Here is a 13,838-nt window from a genome sequence, read left to right as displayed (position 1 = left end):
CGTCCAAAGAGAAAAGGCAGGAGCAAGACACTCATCCCAGCCATTAGAGAGCTGGGGAGCATTCACATTTTGGGAGCTGTCTACAAAGAGAAGACCCTGACCTGCTATGATGGGAACTGCAGCCTCATTTAGAGCAACACAAAACCTCAGCAACCCTGGCGAGGTTTCACACGAGCACCACCCAACTGTACAGAAACCGGGAGTCCCCGGCCACCGCGCCCCGGGAGCTGCAGGGACCAGCAATGGGGTTGGCAAGGGGCTCCCCTCTGTCTTCCCCTGTGTGGGACGAGGATCCCCCCAGCTGAGGCTGGGCAGGCAGGAAAAGCCCAGGAGGAGATGTCAGCTGGGTTTGCTCCTGCACCGCACAGGAATGGCCAGAAGCAAAACGTGCCAACGGCAAATTTTTAAATAGGTGATTTTGGGGAACTAGCTGTGATTTTAGCAGCTGGTTCTACCAAACAGGAACAAACTGTCTCCAGCCCAGCCCAGCGAAGGAGCCTTCCCATGGCTGACAATGGAGCCTGAATGAGGAACCGCATCCCAGGGCCATTAATATGATTTAAGAATGTGCTTTCAATTTGGGGCCCCAATCCTGTCTGCTTCTAGCAAGTGAGAAGTCTGGTTCTCGGCATTTCTTATTTAGTCTCCGGGTAGAAACAGAGCAGGAATTACATTCATCCGAGATTCTTTATTACTTGGGTTGCTAAGGCTCCTTGCATACCCTTGTCAGTTTAAATTTCTCCACAAAAATAATTAAACCGAGTAAAAATTAGTTTGCACACACATGCAAACCCAAAACCAAACAAAAAATCATAACAAAAAAAACCCACCGGTGGGTTTATTTTAAGGGTTCACAAACTCTGGTGCCTTGCTTTGTTGTCAGCCCTGCGGGCCGCATCCTGCATTCCTTCTGCACCAGCACACAGGCTAAGTATGGAGCTATGTTTGCTGGCTGGATTTATCCCTCTCCTCCCAGCACGCGAGGAACGCCGCACCGGGCTCCTGTCCTCACCGCGCGCATCCCTGCCGGCTCTCCCGGGTCTTTATCCGCCTGTCAGCCTGGGAAACTCAAGCCCCACTAAAAATGGGCTTTTACAAATTAAAAGGGAGGTTTAAGATGACAGTAATTGTTTACGCATGCCATCAGGATAGGAAGCAGAGAGCTGAATGCAATTCCCGCTTCAACGGCTGAGTCACAGGGTGAAGCTGGAACAGCATCATCCCCAGAGCATCCCGAGAGCGGCGGCTGGAGGAACAGCATCTACTCACTACAGGCTGGAGGAATGGGGCTGTACAGCTGCCACCTCTGAAATTACTACCACCCTCCCCGACACATTTATCATGGGGCCGAATGAATATTTCAAAGCACTTTGTGACCCTCGTGCAAACACACTCAGAAAATACAACATAAAGGGGGGATGCGGCTTCCCCGCTGCTTTGTGATATGAAAGTCCCTGCAAAGAGACTTGGCACCAAGTCCTGCGTGCTCCTCCTCACACAGGTAAAGCTTTGCAAACAGACTGTGTTTAAATTGCTTTTAGGACCATCATGTAGTTTCCCAAGTTAAAAAACAACAACTCACCAACAACAAAACCCAAACAACTTGTATTTCATTTTTCTTCTCTGCCCTGTGACTTTGAAAGTATGCAAAACATTGCAATCTAAATGACAGGCCCAATTTTGCTAAAAAGGGGGAAAAAATAAAAAAGCAAGAGTTGAAAAAATAAATATAGTGATCCCAAATGATTTGCCAGGGGGAAAATAACCACCCTACAGTCTAGGTCAATCTCACTCTTCAGCAGTTTTTCTATTTGGGGGGTGAAGCAGCAGAGTATATGTGTTAGGTACTCATCTGATCGATTGATTTAATCAAGTTTCTGTTTCATCTTTGGGTTGTTACCATAGTTGCAAGCTGCTGACAAGGTATAAAAGCAAAAAAATAATAAAAAAAAATAAAATCACATATGCATAACAATCTACGAAGTTCCTCCTTTATTGTTTAGATCCCAATTAAATACATTCCCAGAAGGTTTCTAGGGAAGCTAATTTCTAATCACTCTGAAAGGGAGGTACAAACTCGCTCTCAGCCTGGCAGTGCAGGCAAGTGAAGTGCAATCACTGGAGCATTGGAAAAACGAAGAGCCCGGCTCTGAAACACCCCCCCACTACCCCTGGATCCCCCTGACACCCCTGCACCTCTGTGCTGAAGCCCGCTCCGTGGCAATGACCTGCAAGCAAAGCTCAAAAACTAACTCACAGCCCTGGCTTTGCTTTTCGTATCATTTGTGGCTCCCTGCCTAAAACATCCCGCTGGCTCTGTGAGGAATGCCAAACCCACTGGGAAAAAAGGCATGTCATTTTGAACTCAGAGGACAATATAGTTTTGACCTTGCTCAGGGGTGTGGGGAGGTATATACCCACCATTTGCATATATGCACATATATATATATGCATGCATATATCTGCGTATGTATATACCTCCATATATATATACACACACATACACTATATTCCTTAAATAACAAGGAATTGAGTGGAAAAGTGGGAGAAAATACCTAAAAATGAAGCATCGGTGCATTTCTCATTTTTTGAGTTACACCACCACCATCCCCTTCACTACAAATCAAGGCAAGGCAACAGCTCTTCGAAATCAGAGAGGGAGTTTGACACGATCCGAGAGTCACACGTTAGTGCTCTGGTTTGCTGTCACTGCAACACCACAGCCCTGGTCCTCCAGAGCCCCCTTCTATACTTCACCACATACGTTTCGTCCCTATGAATTCAGCAGGACTATTTATGGGCGCACATGCAAACGTGAATTAATCTTAACATGACGGGAAGAACTAGGACTAGCTCAGATTAAAATAAATTGAGGTTTTCTTTCTTTGTGCCACTATGATTCCCATTGGAAAATGTAAATGAATTTCAATTATTTTTTTCATTATTTTGAGGAAAAACTGGCTGTGGGCAGAGGAAGGAGCCCACTCTTTCGGTGGAGGAGAGGATGGGGTGCAGGTGTGGACACAGGAGACCCAGGGCTTGGCCAGGAGCTCCAAAGGGCTCATTCCCTCAGGATGCCTTGGGAGACGTGAATTCTTGTTTCCCTTCCAGCCCTGGATCCAACCAGCAGATAACTGCCTGGCTGAAACCAACTCAGAGAAATTAAGAAAGGACCTAAAGCAACAAACGCTTTTCCAGACTGTCAGTTTTTGACAAGAAAGGTATCCTTAGAAGAACTGCGTGGAGCCAGGAAAGCAATTAGGGGACGCACAGGGACAGGGTGACAGCCAGAACCCCCCACCTCCAAAATCGAGATGAACCCAAGGACAGGCAGCAGTTGCAAGCCCAGTGTTTCAGCACTGAGCCCACCTGGATTTTGGTGCTCGGTGGCCACATACAGCTCCCGGCCACTCTGCAAGTCCTCCTGCAACAGTCCAGCAGCTCTCCGTGGCTGGCAAAGCCCAGGGAAATAAAAGCACATGTGGAAAATCCTCCCCCCATGACAGCAGCACCCATTTTGGCAGCAATTTGGTCAAAGCATCATGTACCCCCCAGCTCACCAGGCTGCCCGCTTGCGATTCCTTCCAGCTGCTTGCAAAATACCTGCGCCATGCAGGATGGTGCTGGAACCCAGCAAGTGCCCGGCCCGTGAGCCCATCACATCAGTCATGTCTCCGAGGATGAGCCCTTCCAGCCCCGATTTCAGGACCATTCCTAGGCTCCCCACACCGTTCACAGCCCTGCTCTCTTACCCAGTGTTTTGCAGGTCTTGTGGGAGGGATTCCCCCTTCCCCCCCCAAGATAAATTTAATCTCACAAGCCTAAATACAAATCTGAATTTTGATAAAAGGACTCACGCTATAGTGCATGGGAAACAGAGGCAGGCTCAGGCACCTTTGCCCTTTTTTTTTTTGTTTATTTGAAACTCCGATTTTCCAGACACTGTGAGAGTTTTCCACCTAGAGAGCTCAGCGTTACCACCCAGCAGAGAACCACCAAGGAACAGGAAAGATGAATGCAAAACCATTTCAGTTAAAGGCCTTTCCCTAAATGGTTTTAATTAGAGTGTTTGGACATACATACAAATAGACCGTTAGCTTCATCCTCTCCACTAAATCAATAGATTTTAACTGCAATTTAGGGGAAATCACTGAATTCTAATTTAAAGGATTTATGAGGCCGTCAAAGAGAAAAAGTTGGCAGCTGGAACCTTTGGATATCGTATTTTGTGAGATAAATAAAGAAATATAAGCTATGTTAAAGGCAGCACAGTCTTTCTTTCCTTCCTTCTTTCTTTTTCTTCCTTTCCTCCTTTTTACACTTTTTTCTCCTTACTGGGCATTTTCCAGTAAGCACAGAAGTATTAAATCCACTCTCTGGGCCAGGACTCTCTACGCACACACACGTGTGTGTGTTTCTGACCCTGAAAGAAAAGCAGAGACATTTGATTTTCCACCCGCCCCACAAGTGCCCACCCTGGTGGTGGGGACACCACTGGGGCGTCACTGGGAAGAGGCCAGTTGAGCTGGAAACAGCAGCAGGGGCAGGTTATGGTTAGGAAATATCGGGGACTGCTGCTGGCTGGTGTTGTGCAAACCCTAAAAAGGAGGTTTTGAGCTTGAAAACTGTCTGTTTTCTAACGAGGCGTCCTTAGAAGATGGACTGGGGATGGGGCAGAGGAGGGGAGTTATGTAACTTGGGTAGAACTGACTGTGTTGCATGTGTAACAAACTGACACTCTTACTCTGGGCTTTGGGGCAATTTCTAGTGACTTTTATCAAAAAGTAAATAGGCCTCGGGAAGCCTCTTCAGCACCTGTGCTTTGCTGGGATAGGTTTCATCCCAGCACACCACTGTCAAGGATTAACTAAACCAACAGTAATCCCCTGGAAATGCTCCCCGCAGTCCTAAACATCGGACTTTTCTAACACTTAACATGTGAGTAACTTAAGAAGTCCACAGCCAAAGGAAACACACCTTCATCGCTGGTGGGTCATCATAATTTAATTTCTCCTTTTTTTGGAGAAACAAATAAGGGTTTGGAGATGTATTTGACTGATTCAATCCCCTTCGATGCAGCAGAGTTTGTAGATTTGTATCTATCGATGCCAAGGAGCCAGGTTTTTGTTGGCTGTAAATCAGCAATACATGCACACCATCCTAGCTAACCGTCACACCACTATAATTATACCTTTAAAGTTATCTCTCAAAGTGCAATTTTACAGAGCATTAATTAAACAGCCTGGGCAACTAGCAGAATAGCCTCCACTAATTTTTATGCTCATCTACCTCCCAAACTCACTGCCCAGGAGAATTAAAGCCAGAAGTTATCGTTTGTGTTTAAATCCACCACACAGAGGGCAGGGAGTGAGGAATAAATACATCCTGGTCGTGCCTTGGGCCATGTTTAATAAGCTCCTGGGAAAATGATGCCCCCTGCTTGGGAAGCACCTGGGAGCGTGCCACATGGGCATCGGCATGGCACATCCATCCCAGGGCATCACTCCCCCCTGCTTGCCAAGGAGCTCAGACTGCCCAGCAAAATCAGAAAATGGGAAGGGAAAAGGAAAAAAAAAAGGGGGGGGGGGGAAGCCATCTGGTGGCTGAGGTCATGTGAGTGGCTTGTCTTTTGTTGTGTCCAAAACTCAAGTGCAGACCCTCCAGATCCCAAGGCAGCTCAGCCTGGTATTTCTGTTGTTCGGGAAGGGATTATGATGAGTCACCCTTTAGCAAAAGTTCATGCAGAGAGGGATGGAGGGGGGGGGGGGGAGGGGGGGGGCACACCAGGGAGATTTCCAAACATGGCAATGTTTATTTGAAATTCAGGCTGAAGCAGATATTCTGAAAGATCTATAGAAAATATTTTCTTGTGATTAAGCTCGCTGGCTACTGGATGTCACCAGCGGTCCAAGGAAACAGAACTGAGAGTGCTGCAAAGCACAGAACACACAGGCACAAAAATAACCCAGCAACATTTTTCCTTTCCATAAAGAGCATTATCCCAACAGAAGCAGGTATTTCACAGGTTGGCTGATTACAACGTGATAATTTGCTTTGTTTAACCAGGCCAGATGTTGTTGGCATCACTTAAACAGCTGTCTCCTGAGCTGCAGCCCAGGCTGCAGCCACTGCTTTTCTGCACCAGGACTCATGACCTGAGCTCATGTCATTCATATCCCACCAAGACAAGGCTCCCAGTGAGCCAAGCTCAGCAGCAAGCTTGGCTCTGAGGCACGGAAAACTCAGAATAATTATGGCAGGTAGGAAGTCGCAGCTACAGCCTCAGCATCATTTCTTATGGGACACACATCAAGGATGGTGGGGGGGAGCTGGTCGGGACTTGGGGAGAGGGGACTGAGCAACAAAGCAAAGCATTAATTCACTGACGGAATTAGGACTGCAATTTTCTTCTCTGCTCGGAGAAATCCCTCAGTCCAAAACCACTCTTCCAGTGCACCACCTAATGCGCACAAATACAACGCGAGCATGCTGCAACGTGCAAACATCAGGCAGGTATTTTGGGCTGGGTTTAAAGCAAGGACCGTACTGGTCCTGCGTGGATTCCCCACTGTTTTGCAGTGGAGATGCCTGTGGGGGCAAGAAAGCAGCAGCAAGTCTCTGCCAGCCCAGCTGGTCCCCTGGCATTTGAACCAGAGCCAAGCCCAAAAGGAGGCAGAAGATATGGGAGGAAGAAAGCTCTTGGAAAAAGTCTGTATTTCCACTACCACAAGAAGTTGGTGTGCTGCTTCCCAGCCCCAGAACAGCCAGCTGAACCACACAGTTTTCAAGTGCAAGAGGTGAAGCAAAACACCAGTTCCTCGACCCTGGTGTGTGTGTACACACAGCAGAGCTGCTTCACGGGATATGGCAATTAGTCATCCTGCAAACAGCAGTCACGTTGCAATTATACTGTGATACCTATAATTACTCCTAATTCATTTAACCAGGAAGTTCACTACCTGATGGAGAATAATTACACGTCAGCACAGTGTGGTTAACGTACCTGGACCATACGTGCAAGCACGGGGTGATGCTAAATGAGCTGTTTGTGTGATGAAGTGCTATTTCAACTGCTGGTAAATGCATAAAGAAAAGCAAAACTTTAGGATGAGGATGCCGTAACCCTCAGCCATCATTGTGGCCTCCTGGCTGCAGGGGATCCCACAGCCAATAACAGCCCTTGGGAAGAGAGCAGAGGCCTCACAGTGCTGTGTTTAGAGGACGTGGGGTTTGGGGGGGATGGTATTTCCCATCCAAGCTGCCCCTGTCTCAGTTGCAAACGCCAGCATTGCATCCCACACCCCCTCCTCACATCCCCACTGTGCCGCAGCTGATTCATTGCCTTGCAAGCCCGATAAAGTTTGCTAAAGAGAATTTCCTCCAGTTTAATATCAATAGATTTCCCACACATTGGGTGCACACACTTCTCCACTACCTTCCTAAATCCTATTTTAAGTTACAAATACATCTGGCTTGGAAATATAACAGTGGAAACGTTGGCTGTTGCCGCACTAAGGAGGGGGCGAGCACGGGGGCAGCACCGGGGTGACACAGAGCCGAGTGTGCCACCTGCCCACGTCCAGGCATGCCTGGATGCGAGCAGACCCTGCTTGCACCAGGCTTTGCATCAGCAAAGAGAGCAGCCTGTGCTCCTGGTTCACTTGGGAAAGGAGATAGTTCCACACATTCAACCCGCTACCTAAAAATGCAGAAAAACTCCAAAGGTCAAACTCCCTCCAGCTTCTGCTCCTCCTTCCTGACCATAGACCAAGAATAAAAATAGCACCTGGTGTAAAACCTTTGCTTTCAGCCTCAGACAGAAAGAGCATCAGCACAGGCAACGGCATCCAAACAGGCAGCCGCAACTGCTTTCGTGGCTTCAGAGGTGGCTGTGGGCTTCCCTGACTGAGACCCCCACAAGGGGCTCGAGGAAGCCCTAAGGAGGGTTTAGCAGGAGCTCTGTGACTTCAAATCTACCTCCACATGCTGCCGACAGCAAACCCTCCCTGGTGCAGGGCTCGTCCTGCTGCATTTGCTCTTCCCCTTGAAGGACTTTCCACCCAAGCAGCATTCTGTGATCTCACCCCGTGCCTGGCGAGGGGGTGTATTGCTGCTGCTGGACCCACCTGCCCCCACTCCTATGCTCAGGGTGTGGGTGATGGGGGCTGGGGCAGGAGTGGGAAGTGCAGGCTACCCAGCATTCCGAGGAGGAGGATGCATTCCTCCTGTTGGGACTGACAGCGACGTGCCAAACCTCCCGTGGCGCAGCTGTCCCTGCATGAGATACCTTCCCCCCGCAAAGCCACGGCTTGAGGCACGCACACAGTGAGGAACGGGGCAGCTTTAACGCTCCTCCAGAGAGCAAAGCTCTGCTGATGCATCACAGCCCTTCTCTGCTGCCGAGTATTCAGGCTTGGCAAGGGCTACGCAGACACTTTGGGATTGCTCCATATTTTCTTGCCGTGATGGGATGCAGCTGGAGACCCCAGCAGGCAGGAGTCCCCCATGCTCCAGCCTCCCCAGGAGATTCTTGGCCATGCAAAGGGAGAGCTGGGGGCCCCAATGCTGCTGGCCGGGGCTGCTGCATCCCGCCACAAGCACATACCTTTGGGGACCACTGTGATGCCCTGCTGGGGGGGATGGAGGAGGCTTCCCACCACCCGACTGTCACACGTGCACCAGGGACAGAAACATCAGCTGAGCCCCGTCAGCTGGAGAGGAGTCATGCTGACATATGTGTCTTGTATAAAAGGAAAGGTTAGAGGAGTGTGGAGGAAAAACGAAACCTTCATGACAGTGCACATTTGACCTTGATATTTTCACCGTCGCGGCCAAGGATTAAACTGTCCTATCTAGTTTCTCTGCCTGGGAGAGCTCCAGTGTCTCGAGCCCAAAGCTGCACAAGGGTGTAGTATGTCTGTGCAGATGTCACCAGTGACAAGGAGAACAGTCTCTCTGGACCAGGATCCCAGCAGAGCCTTGGTACCACTCCCACTGCGAGTTCCAGCACAGCACCCTGCCAGGAAAGCATTTTGGGCTGGCAGCCCCACAGCGGCTCTTGGGGGGGGGGGGGGGGCCTGCCAGTCAGCTGAACTCAGCCCCACACACACAACCATCTCCCAGCCATGCTGCACAGGCTGCCCCAGCCTGGGTGCTTTGCAGGGATAGCGAGAGCCTTTCCTTGCGGAGAGCAGGATGGGGCAGAAAGATGCTTCCCTGGGACAAGGCTACAGGAATACAAGCCACCGCCTATGAACACCCCGGAATTATAGCCAATAAACTCCCTCCCAGCGCAGGCTTTGCTGCTGACACCTTGTTGCCTCCTGCCATGGCCCTGTGGCCACTGAGGTTGGACCAGCAGCCACTGCGGGCAGCTGACGTGCCATGACCTTTGCGAAAGGGAGCAAACCGAGGTTGCTCCAGCTGCAAAGGCAGCTCAGGCTCAGCTTTGAGCGAGCTCTGGCATTGGGGATTACTGTGTCATCACCTGCAATTTCACAGCGGCCAAAAAATGTGCTGGGGATGCTGCTTTCCCTTCCCGCAACACTCCCTTCTCTGTGCCTTCTTCCAGCCGCCCTGGCACATCACACTGCAGCAGGAGAGCTGCTGTAAAACCCCCCTGCATGAGACTTTTCGTGCCCCTGGAAGGACAATTTCAGAAGCTGAAACAGATATCTAAAAGATATTTTGAAATTCTAAGACCCAAGCCTGCTTTCCCCTCTGCAAACCTTCTTTTGGAACAAAGGAAGACCCAAAGATGTACTGTAAACCATAACAAGCTCCCCAGTGCTGCCCCGTGGGGGGCCAGCAGGTGGGATGATGCAGAGATGGTCCCTCTGCTTCCTACACAGCCCAGACCTGCTGCTTCGCTGAGCTGAAGCAGGAGGATTTGGGGATGGCTCAAAACGGGTCCAAATCAGGGAGAAAAGAGCCTTTCCAGTCTAGCCTTCCCATGAGCTGCCTCGGAGACACTGGCCCCACTCTGCTGACCCATCTGCATGCAGAACTTTTGCTGCCAATTGCTCATTAATGCCAGTTAATTACCATAGGTGATTCCTGTAGGTTGGAGTCACACCTGTACTTAAACTCAGGCACTTTAAGTTTCTTCTTACCCGATGCAGTGCAACATACACACACACATCAATAAAATACATCCCCGAATGCTTCATGATCTGAGCTCTCCATGGATGGACACGCAGACACAGAGGCACAAGCTCCTCTCTCCCCTTCCAAACCCTTTTTGAAGCCAAATTTGCCATTGACAGCTGGAAGCAACTGTTAAGAGACAGGGCAAAGCTGGCAGCTATGGTGGGAGCAGGTGCCCCGGTTGTCAGAGGTTTACCCCAGGCTCAGCACCCACCCTGCACCATCACCCTACACGTCACCACTTGTCTCACGCCTGTCACTTCCTTCCCGACCCCTTATTTTACTGGTTGGGATGGGAAATGGAAGAAAACCAGCAGCTTTCGACAACTGGCTGCTGGGTTGCTAAAGTGAGGATGCTCCATTTAAAACCATTGGGTGCAGAATACTTTTCTTTTTGTTCCACTTCACAAAATGGAAGTTTTCTTCTCTTGTAAATTTATTTAAAAATAGACCCACTACCCATTAATGCAACAAGGCTCAAAATGAGATTCTTTTAAATGTTGCCTTATAAGTCCATATTTTCAAGAAGTTTATAGCTCAGCAGTGAACACACATACGCTCAACTGGATTTTTCTCCCTTTCCCCCAACTCCTCCATTAACCACTTTAAAGCTGTGTAGGAGGCAAAAGTAAGGACCTGCTGCTTTCTCCAGCTCCCAGGGCCCCCCCCACCATGCCCCAGTGCACCCCAATAGCCATGGTGCAGAGCAAGGGCAGGTACACTTCTCACAGCCTCAGAGAACCCCCCAAAACACAATTATTAAAATTCTCATAAATTATTCAATTAAAAATTTCTCCAGGAGGGTGGTAGGAGAAGGTTTTTCCACAGCATTTTTCCAGCATCTCCCAGCTTTCCAGGGCATGCTCACGCCTTTCCAAATGGAAAGACAGAAGAGAGCAAAATGACAGCCTTGGAAACCAAGGCTCTTCTGTCGCACAATAACTGACTTTAAGGCTTTTTTTCTATCGCATAAATGCTGGATCAGGCATTTTTGGTCCTCTCTGGTCTGCAAGGCACCAACACCAAAGTATAAAGCTGACACAAACTCTGTATTTATGGCTCTGGTCAGTTGGATAGAAGCTCCCCATGTGTTCCTGCCAGACCTAGACCCAATTTGAGCTGCTGGAGGGCACTGACCAGATTAATCATCACCAAATCACGCCCAAAGTAATCCTGGTCCACAGCAGCTGCAAAGATGCTGCAGCTGGACCCATCCCAGTGCTGCTCTAAGAAATGGCTCTAAAACCACTGCTTCCTTGTAAAGATGCATGTCCCTGGGGGTGTTTGGTGTCCAGACCTGGCTTTGGGGAGAAAACAAGCCTTTCTGCTGCTTTCCAATCCCTTTAGCTGTGCAGGGGGTGGCAAATCTGTTTCGTGTCCTGTGCTGAGTGACACACTGAGGGACAGCAGGCATGATGCCGGGCAGAGGGGCGTGCTGGGGAGCTGGCAGCTCCAGCACCAAATCCTGCTCAGCTGCAAGCCCAGGTTAGGTCAGCAGGGCTGGCAGTTTCGGAGCGCAAATGCAGATTTTGCCACCTCTGAACTGAGATTCACCAGGAAACACTGGAAGATGTGGCACTCCGACAAAATAACTTGGCAGAACTGCATCTCCTTATACTCTGGCACACAAGAGGGTTGCTGTGGGGCTGCTCAGGGGTTTGGGGATGCTTGGGGGGACACAATGACCTGTGACACATGGACTGCTGTCACCAACCTTCAGTCCCAAGCAACAAAAGCAGGTCCCAAAGCTGCACCCAAACCCTGCCACACTCCTTAGCCCTCTCTGGTCACCCTCCTTAGTTTTCAATTCCCTTGAGAGCGTTGGTTGTTTCCAACAACCTTTAGGCAGACAGCAGGACTTAGATCTGCTGGTGATAGTGGCCTCTGAATCCAAAACCCTTGAGTTACAGCATGCACCATCATTTTAAACACGCATTTCAGCATCCATATTCACATCAACACAGAAGGGCCCCTGCATTTCTTACCAGCATGATAAAGAATATGTAAGAGCACCAGAGAAGACGTTGCTGACTGCCGAGTACCTGATTCATCTCTGAAAATGCAAAAAGACGTACTTCTACGATAAACACTGCTATCAAGCGATGTCTCAGACCCGACCAAGGAGAGGCTGCACTGGCTTTGGCTTCACGTCTAATGCAAAGTGATACCATAAATGTATTTTTCAACATCAAAAATTATCCTCATCATCTAATGGGGACAGAGTGGGTTTGTCTGGCCTCATTTCAGTCCTATTCAAACCTGACTGCAACTACGGTTTGAACTCAGAGGGTCTGGGAAAAGTGGAGCAGGGTAAAAGACAGGAGAGAGGATGAAAGAATAAGAGGAGGAAAGGAAAAACTGTGAAAGTGCCATCGTTGTTCAGTGGTGGGATTTTACCAGGGCCCAGTGGATCCAGATTAGGAAAAGCACCACAGAAAAGCAAAAAGAGAGCCCACACCTGCCCACGGCACATGGGCTTATCTGCAGAGGTAAAAATCACCTTTCTAGGTGGAACCATCCAAACCCAGCCTCTAAATGGCCAAAGCCTGTTTGCTGCCATATGTCAACTTAACCCTTTAATTCTGGCTTCCCAAGAGCGAGTTACTCCCAACAGAAACCGCTGTCTGTGGGAAGCTCCAAAAGCTGCAACCAGCACCGCCACGTTCTGGCGTGCGGATGTCTATCCTGTCATAACCAAAATATCCCGTAAGTCATCAGGACTGATGATGCACCCGCAGCACACGTATCCCATGAGAGATGGGACCCACCCCGGCACGAACTGCAGAGCCCAAAGCCTGAGCCTGGCTCCGGCTCCCAAACCATTCCCTCCTGCCAGCACAACTCTCCCAAGCTTTTCATGAAGTAAGACTTTTGTAGGATGTGTACGAGATGATGAGTCAATAGAATTTGATTGTAAGATTAATATTGAAGAATGTGCTCATTAACCCTGCTGCTCACAATGACAGGGTGTGTTGCCAACTTTCTGACAAAGAAACGCAGGAATTAATTTAGTGACTAACTACATGGAGAATTGCATTACTCCGGTATGCTCCCTGTATCCCAACGGGTAAACATCCCTAACAGCACAAGAATTTTCCTTCTGAAAAAGAGGCAAGAGCTCAGCCAGAGCTGTGCCATTGGCTTGTTAAGATGTTTTCTTCCTGTTGCCCTTCCATTCCAAAACCAGTCATTAGACAGCTCCTGAGAACTGGCGTTTACCTAGAATTTAACTTGGGGCTAAATTCCCAGCTGGTTTTAAGCAAATACTTCTTTCCAGTGCCTACTCCTGCCTGAATGTTATCTTGTCTATCTCGGTATTACAAAGAGCTGACACACTCCACCCCAGAGTCAGCTGTACTTCAGTCACCAGCATCTCTGAAGGCTTTGGGAAGCCATCGGAGGTTTTTGGAGAGCAGGAGTGCTGCCTGAGGAACCAGGGGACCTGCCTGGAGCTTCTCCAGTGCCAGCTAATACCAAATACAACGTCCACAGCAGTGATAGACGCTAGCCTGACTTAAGGCTTTGTCTTTGCTGCCATAGGAAGTAGAAAAGCAAACCTCATTACAGCAGAATAGATCACTCACGTCAGAGTCACCTTTTAAGATGCCAGTTTGCTTTTTCTTGCCTGTATTTTTAGTTCTCGCGTACCACAGCAAGTCAATAGTTCAAGGCTGCAAAGTAAGTGGCTTCAA

General features: G+C 49.1%; 1 protein-coding gene across 1 annotated transcript in view; it reads right to left on the bottom strand.

Moving 5' to 3' along the window:
- Positions 1–13,838, bottom strand: part of CACNA1H (calcium voltage-gated channel subunit alpha1 H) — a 254,504-nt gene that overhangs the window by 184,549 nt on the left and 56,117 nt on the right. The gene's annotated exons all lie outside the window — the stretch shown is intronic.

This window comes from Falco rusticolus, chromosome 4 (assembly GCF_015220075.1).
Source record: "Falco rusticolus isolate bFalRus1 chromosome 4, bFalRus1.pri, whole genome shotgun sequence".
In the NCBI taxonomy this organism is placed as follows: Eukaryota; Metazoa; Chordata; class Aves; order Falconiformes; family Falconidae; genus Falco; species Falco rusticolus.
Note: the sequence above shows the minus strand (reverse complement) of the source record. Positions and strands in the feature narration are given on the sequence as shown.